Source organism: Salmo salar, chromosome ssa24 (assembly GCF_905237065.1).
Source record: "Salmo salar chromosome ssa24, Ssal_v3.1, whole genome shotgun sequence".
Classification (NCBI taxonomy): domain Eukaryota; kingdom Metazoa; phylum Chordata; class Actinopteri; order Salmoniformes; family Salmonidae; genus Salmo; species Salmo salar.
Genome location: NC_059465.1, coordinates 13,188,182 through 13,197,308, shown reverse-complemented (window position 1 = coordinate 13,197,308; position 9,127 = coordinate 13,188,182).

Below are 9,127 nucleotides of genomic sequence, written 5' to 3'. Positions count from 1 at the left end.
ATCCAGGCACATGTCCTCTCCCGTCTGGACTACTGCAACTCACTGTTGGCTGGGCTCCCCGCTTGTGCTATCAAACCCCTGCAACTTATCCAGAAAGCAGCAGCTCACCTGGTTTTCAACCTTCCCAAGTTCTCTCATCACCGCACACTCCACTGGGTTCCAGTCGAATCTTGCATCCACTACAAGACCATGGCGCTTGCCTACGGAACAGCCCCTCCCTACTTTCATGTTATGCTCAAACCCTACACCCTGACCCGAGCACTCCGTTCTGCCACCTCAGGTCTCTTGGCCCTCCCACCCTTACGTGAGGGCAGCTTCCACTCAGGCCAGTCCAAGCTCTTCTCTTTCCTGGCTCCCCAATGGTGAAACCAGCTTCCCCCTGAAGCTAGGACAGCAGAGTCCCTGCCTATCTTCCTAAAACATCTGAAATCCTACCTCTTCAAACAGTATCTTAAATAATCCTCCTCCTCCTCACCTCGAGCCCCCCACCCCATATTTTCCTACTTCACCTCCATCTGTCTGTAACTGCTTACAGTCATTTGTTTACAAGTGTACGTGTGCGAGCTTGTGTGTGTGTGTGTGTGTGTGCTTAACTGCTTAGATTGTTGCGTAGAGCAAAGACAGACTGAATCATTTTAGACAGTAAATCTGAATCTGATTCACTGATTTATTCATAGTTCTTAGTATTGACTGTCATTACTATTTAAAAACACTCTCCTGCTGTCTCTTTCCTTCACCCAAACACGGCGTGTGTGTGAGAGTGAGAAACATATCATCCTTAAGAGCTCAAACAACCAGAAAAAGGTGCTAAGTAATAAGAATACACGTTGTCCTTTTTCGTTTTATGTATTCCCTATTGTCTTACGTCGGCTAGCGCGATGGACGTCTGCACTTATAGGACCTAAACAGAAAATGAAGTAGTCTGTCCTCGTATAGGTAGGCTAGTCTCCTCATGGGAGCGAGGGGGAGATTTTAGGGTTAGGGGAAGGGGTTTGTGAGACAAAATAAAATGCATCAAGTAATGATACCTCACAGGGAAGCATCAGGGAAATGCTCTGATGTAAGGGTGCCACAGTGAGAAACCTTGTTGATGATGCTGTTGGTGCAGCACTAGACTCTAGGTTAGAGAGGTGGGCCAGTAACAGGAGGGTAGTGTGTGTGTGTGTGTGTGTGTGTGTGTGTGTGTGTGTGTGTGTGTGTGTGTGTGTGTGTGTGTGTGTATATATATAAATATTTAATGGGAATAATACTGAACATTGGTGTTCTTCAAAGCTGTCACTAGAGGACGCTGTTACATCATAAATCAGTTATTCACACAGGCAGGCAATCACCGTGCCTCATATGAAGAGAAATTATAGATAAAACATATCAGTGCTCATTGGACATAAACATTACACAATAAGTTGGAAATCACAAATTCAACAATTTGTGGTTTGGAAGGAATCAGTGGCTAACCTGCTATTCAGTGGAGTGGGTGTGTGGTCCAAGTCTGGGTTTAAGGGTCTATTTTCCAAGCTTAAAGAATAAACATTCAAACATAAACAAGGGACATAAAAGGTTGAATACATTGGCCGTGCTGTTAATTCATTAAAGGTACGATAGATGTATAAGAGAGTAGCAGCAGAGTTAAAATGGGGGTGGGGACAATGCAAATAGTCCGGGTAGCCATTTGATTAACTGTTCAAGAGTCTTATGGCTTGGGGGTAGAAGCTGTTAAGAAGCCTTTTGACCTAGACTTGGCGCTCCGATACCGCTTGCTGTGCGGTAGTAGAGAGAACAGTCTATGACTCGGGTGGCTGGAGTCGTTGGCAATTTTTTGTGCCTTCCTCTGACACAGCCTGGTATAGAGGTCCTGAATGGCAGGAAGCTTGGCCCCAGTGATGTACTGGGAGGTACGCAATACCCTCTGTAGTGTCTTGTGGTCGGAGGCCGAGCAGTTGCCATACCAGGCAGTGATGCAACCAGTCATGATGCTCTCGATGGTGCAGCTGTATAACTTTTTGAGGATCTGAGGAGCCATGCCAAATATTTTTTCCCCCTCTCCTGAGCGGGAAAAGGCGTTGTCGTGCCCTCTTCACGACTGTCTTGGTGTGTTCGGATCATAACAGTTTGATGGTGATGTGGACACCAAGGAATTTGAAGCTCTTGACCTGCTCCACTACAGCCCTGTCGACGTGAATGGGGGCAAGTTCAGCTCTCCTTTTCCTGTAGTCCACGATCTGCTCCTTTGTCTTGCTTATGTTGAGGGAGAGGTGGTTATCCTGGCACCACACTGCCAGGTCTCTGATCTCCTCCGTATAGGCTGTCTCAACGTTGTCTGTGATCAGGCCTACCACTGTTGTGTTGTCAGCAAACTTAATGATGGTGTTGGAGTCATGCCTTGCCACTCAGTCGTGGGTGAACAGGTAGTACAGGAGGGGACTAAGCAAGCACCCCTGAGGGGCCCCAGTGTTGAGGATCAGTGTGGCAGATGACTTGTTCCCTACCCTTACCACCTGTTCTTTAAAAGTGCTTTCCTCACCATCTTAAATAAGCATGCCCCTTTCAAAAAATGTAGAAATAAGAACAGATATAGCCCTTGGTTCACTTCAGACTTGACTGCCCTTGACCAGCACAAAAACACCCTGTGGCATACAGCACTAGCTTCGAATTGTCCCTGCGATATGCAACTTTCTTTTCAGGGAAGTCGGGAACCAATACACACAGTCAGTTAAGAAAGCAAAGGCTAGCTTTTTCAAACAGCAATTTGCATCCTTCAGCACTAATTCCAAACAGTTTTGGGATACTGTAAAGTCCATGGATAATAAGAATACCTCCTCCCAGCTGCCCACTGCACTGAGACTAGGAAACACTGTCACCACTGATAAATCCATGATAATCAAAAATTTCAATAAGCATTTCTCTACGGCTGGCCATGCTTTCCATCTGGCTACCCCAACCCCGGTCAACAGCTCTGCACCCAACCGCAGCAACTGGCCTTGACCCAAACTGTTACAGACCTATATCCATCCTGCCCTGCCTTTCTAAAGTCTCTCGAAAGCCAAGTGAACAAACAGATCACCGACCATTTCGAATCCCAGCGTACCTTCTCCGTTATGCAATCTGGTTTCCGAGCTGGTCACGGGTGCACCTCAGCCACGCTCAAGGTCCTAAACGATATCATAACCGCCATCGATAAAAGACAGTACTGTGCAGCTGTCTTCATCGACCTGGCCAAGGCTTTTGACTGTCAATCATCGTATTCTTATCGGCAGACTCAACAGCCTTTGGTTTCTCTAATGACTGCCTTGCCTGGTTCATTAACTACTTCTCAGATAGAGTTCAGTGTGTCAAATCGGAGGGCCTGTTGTCCCGACTAGCATCACTACTCAGGACGATTCTGACTTAGAATATGTGGACAACTATAAATACCTAGGTGTCTGGCTAGACTGTAAACTCTCCTTCCAGAGTCACATTAAGCATCTCCAATCCAAAGTTAAATCTAGAATTAGCTTCCTATTTCGCAACAAAGCCTCCTTCACTCATGCTGCCAAACATACCCTCATAAAACGGACTATCCTGCTGATCCTTGACTTCGGCAATGTCATTTACAAAATAGCCTCCAACACTCTACTCAGCAAATTGGATGCAGTCTATCACAGTGCCGTCCGTTTTGTCACCAAAGCCACATATACTACCCACCACTGCGACCTGTATGCTCTCGTTGGCTGGTCCTCACTACATATTCGCAGCAAAACCCACTGGCTCCAGGTCATCTATAAGTCTTTGCTAGGTAAAGCTCCGCCTTATCTCAGCTCGCTGGTCACCATAGCAACACCCACCCATAGCAAGCGCTCCAGCAGGTATATTTCACTGGTCATCCCCAAAGCCAACATCTAATTTGGCCGCCTTTCCTTCCAGTTCTCTGCTGCCAATGACTGGAACGAATTGCAAAAATCACTGAAGTTGGAGACTTATATCTCCCTCACTAACTTTAAGCGTCAGCTGTCAGAGCAGCTTACCGATCACTGCAGCTATACACAGCCCATCTGTAAATAGCCCATCCAACCAATTACCTACCTCATCACCATATTTGTTTTTTTGCACTTTTGCACACCAGTATTTCTACTTGCACATCCTCATCTGCACATATATCACTCCAGTGTAAATTGCTAAATTGTAATTACTTTGCCACTATTGGCCTATTTGTTGCCTTACCTCCTTACTTCATTTGCACACACTCTACACAGATTTTTCTATTTTGTTATTGACTGTATGTTTATCCCTGTGTTGTTTTTGTCGCACTGCTTTGCTTTATCTTGGCCATGTCGCAGTTGTAAATGAGAACTGTTCTCAACTGGCCTACCTGGTTAAATAAATGTGAAATAAATTAAAAATGTTTAGTTAAACAAGTCTTTGGCTTTTATGGATACAAAAACAATTAACATGATTCATACATTTGATAGGTAGCCTTGAGCTATGTGGTGGTCTGGTGAATCACTGTTTTGTTGCAAGACCTGAGAGGGCATGTGTACCGGACCGGACCGCCTTAGTTGCTATTTAATGTGCCAATAGAAAAGCTTCAGTTACTACCGTTATTATTCCTCATGTCATTGGATGTCGTTATCTAGGTATAATATCGTAACCCAGAACCAATCCGCTACTCTATTAAGGCTGCCATGACAGGTTGATCTAGGTGTGGAGTCTGTAACCTTAGGGTGTGTCACCCCTCAGATAGGCCTGCAGTGAAACATGGAAAAATGTACCATCACACCTCAAACACCAGCCCACACTCTTTGATTACATGCATTAAAAATAACTGTAGCCCTGTCCTATCCTTACAACACGATTGTTTCAATGAGATAAGCAATGACTCAATCTGGATAGTCATCTCTTAAGGGTAATGTTGACTTTTTTTCTTCTAGATAGCCATCTGTTCTGATTTAACTATTGTATCTTCAATAATACATATGACAGTGTGATTCATTTGATACTTTTGTTGATTAATTTCTAAAGGGGATAAACTTGGGTTTCCTTTTTTTTACAGAAGGATGTGGTTTAATCTTTTTCATGAGCTTGAGTGGATTCTCCCTCAGTTTCCCCATAAGTGACCATTTCATCACATTTAACGTTCAAAATCACGAGGACACAACCGCTCATATCATCATATCAACACGTAAACATTTTTGGAACAGCAGAAAACCTCATCCACTAGGACAGATGCACAGATTACCCTTTTCAAGACCCTTGGATCTCCAGGGACAGGGACTATGACTCCTTCACTCCTACCTTTGACTTTGAGGACCCTCCATTGCCCCCTCGCCACATCCCCAAACCTGTCCCTCCTTCACTGCTCTGAACCACACCACCACCAACACCCCCAGAAGAGAAACCAGACAGACACGACAACCCCCCCTCTGTCCCTCCTATCAAGGGCACTGTCCAACCTATCACTGGAATTGCATACCCTCCCTGTTTCCTTAGCGGAAATTGTGATAACTTATTTGGCACCCTGGCTCCCTCCAGCCCTAGCCAACTTCCCCCAACCCTCAGACTCTCTACGTGGGGATGGGGACACAGACCAAAGTGGAGGCCTGCCTTGTGTGCCCATACAAGAAATGGCATCCCTCCGGTCTATGTTTTCACAGCCTCTAAGGAGCAGCCCAGAATTTTCATTCTGCCCTCTGCCTCCGGTGGCCAACCACACAGTTCAGCCTCCAGCCTCCATCCCGCCCTGTATGCCCATTTTTCAGGACAGAACCCAGACTTGGGGGAGGAGGCAGCAGGGGGACTTCCTGGACCCATCTGTGTATTCCCATCTAAGGTGGCAACAGTGGGATAAAGGGGAGGTAGATGACACTGATTCAAGTAATGAAACTTCAGATGTCAACATGCCATCTCCCCAATGACCTGACTCTGTTTTTCCTCCCATCCTCATTCACCCTGGTGTTTTCATTCCCATCCCCGGAGAAAACATCTGAGATGTAAAAACGGCTTCCGAGATTCAGACTGCACTGATTCAAGATAGTTTTCCCCAGTTCATCCCACAGATAGTGAAGATGGCGCCGGAAGGGATGGCTGCCGTTTTATTGGCTCCTAACCAACCGTGCTATTTTGCTTGTTTTTTTGCATTGTTTGTAACTTATTTTGTACATAATGTTGCTGCTACCGTCTCTTATGGCCGAAAAGAGCTTCTGAACATCAGAACAGCGATTACTCACCTCGAAATGGACAAAGAATTTTTCTTTAATGAGTCCGACGGAAGGATATACTCCAAACACCCGTACAGGCCCTCATCTCCGTCATTCGCTGGAGAAAGAAACAGAGATTTTGCGGAAAGGGATCGGGGTGCCTTGTGAGGATCAGGTGACGAGTGGCTTATCTGCCTTTGCCATCCGTACTGTTAGCTAATGTTCAAGCACTGGAAAATAAATGGGACGAACTGTTAGCATGTATGTCCTACCAAAGGGACATTAAAAACTGTAATATCTTATGTTTCACCGAGTCGTGGCTGAACGATGACATTAATAACGTACAGCTGGTGGGTTATACACTCTATCGGCAGGCTAGAACAGCAGCCTCTGGTAAGACACGGAGCGGGGGCCTATGCATATTTGTAAACAACAGCTGGTGCACGATATCTAAGGAAGTCTCAAAGTTTTACTCACCTGAGGAAGAGTATCTCATGATAAGCTGTAAACCACACTATCTACCTAGAGAGATTTCATCTGTATTTTTCGTAGCTGTCTACATACCACCACAGACCGATGCTGGCACTAAAACAGCACTCAATGAGCTATATACCGCCATAAGCAAACAGGAAAAAGTTCATCCAGAGGCAACACTCCTAGTGGCCGGGGACTTAAATGCAGGGAAACTTAAATCAATTTTCATAATTTCTATCAGCATGTTAAATGTGCAACCAAAGGGAAAAATCTCTAGACCACCTTTACTCCACACACAGAGATGCATACAAAGCTCTCCCTCACCCTCCATTTGGCAAATCTGACCATAATTCTATCCTCCTGATTCCTGCCTACAAGCTAAAATTAAAGCAGGAAGCACCAGTGACTCTGTCAATAAAAAAAAGTGGTCAGATGAAGCAGATGCTAAACTACAGGACTGTTTTGCTAGCACAGACTGGAATATGTTCCGGGATTCCTCCAATGGCATTGAGGAGTACACCACATCAGTCACTGGCATCATCAATAAACGCATCGATGATGTCATCCCCACAGTGACTGTACTTTCATACCCCAATCAGAAGCCATGGATTACAGGCAACATTCGTACTGAGCTAAAGGGTAGAGCTGCTGCTTTCAAGGAGGAGGACTCTAACCCGGAAGCTTATAATAAATCCCGCTATGCCGTCAGAGAAACCATCAAACAGGCAAAGCGTCAATACAGGACTAAGATCGAATCGTACTACACCGGCTTCGATGCTTGTCGGATTTGGCAGGGCTTGCAAACTATTACAGACTACAAAGCGAAGCACAGCCAAGAGCTGCCTAGTGACATGAGCCTACCAGACAAGCTAAATAACTTCTATGCTCGCTTTGAGGCAAATAACACTGAAACATGCATGAGAGCAACAGCTGTTCCGGATGACTGTGTGATCATGCTCTCTGCAGCCGATGTGAGTAAGACCTTTAAACAGGTCAACATTCACAAGGCCACAGGGCCAGACGGATTACCAGGACGTGTACTCCGAACATGCACTGACCATCTGGCAAGTATCTTCACCGTCATTTTCAACCTCCCCCTGTCCGAGTCTGTAATACCAACATGTTTCAAGCAGATCACATAGTCCCTGTGCCCAAGAACACTAAGGTAACCTGCCTAAATGACGACCGACCTGTAGCACTCACGACTGTAGCCATGAAATGCTTTGAAAGGCTGGTCATGGCTCACATCAACACCATTATCCCAGAAATGCTAGACCCACTCCAATTTGCATACCGAACCAACAGATCCACAGATGATGCAATCTCTATTGAACTCCAACACTGCCCTCGTACACATGGACAAAAGGAACACCTACGTGAGAATGCTATTCATTGACTACAGCTCAGCGTTCAACACCATAGTGTCCTCAAAGCTCATCACTAAGCTAAGGATCCTGGGATTAAACACCTCCCTCTGCAACTGGATCCTGGACATCCTGACGGGCCGCCCCCAGGTGGTAAGGGTAGGTAACAACACAGCCGCCACCCTGATCCTCAACACAGGGGCCCCTCAGGGGTGCGTGCTCAGTCCCCTCCTGTACTCCCTGTTCACTCATGACTGCACGGCCTGGCACGACTCCAACACCATCATTAAGTTTGCCGATGACACAACAGTGGTAGGCCTGATCACCGACAATGAGGAGATAACTTATAAGGAGGAGGTCAGAGACCTGACTGTGTGGTGCAAGGACAACAACCTCACCCTCAACATGATCAAGACAAAGGAGTTGATTGTGGACCACAGGAAAAGGAGGACCGAGCACACCCCCATTCTCAACGATGGGGCTGTAGTGGAGCAGGTTGAGAGCTTCAAGTTCCTTGGCGTCCACATCACCAACAAACTAATATGGTCCAACCACACCAAGACAGTTGGGAAGAGGGCACGACAAAACCTGTTAGACCTCAGGAGACTGAAAAGATTTGGCATGTGTCCTCAAATCCTCAAAATGTTTTACAGCTGCACCATCGAGAGCATCCTGATGGGTTGCATCACTGCCTGGTATGGCAACTGCTCGGCCTCCGACCGCAAGGCACTACAGAGGGTAGTGCATACGGCCCAGTATATCCACGGGTCCAAGCTTCCTGCCATCTAGGACCTCTATACCGGGCGGTGTCAGAGGAAGGCCCTAAAAATTGTCAAAGACTCCAGCCACCCTAGTCATAGACTGTTCTCTCTGCTACCGCATGGCAAGCGGTACATCTAATCAAATGGCTACCCAGACTATTTGCATTGCCCCCCTTCTTCTATGCTGCTGCTACTCTCTGTTATTATCTATGCATAGTCACTTTAATAACTCTACATAGATGTACATATTACCTCAATTGCCTCGACACCGGTGCCCCCGCACAGTGACTCTGTACCAGTACCCACTGTATATAGCTCTGCTGTTGTTATTTACTGCTTACCTGTAATTATTAGTTTT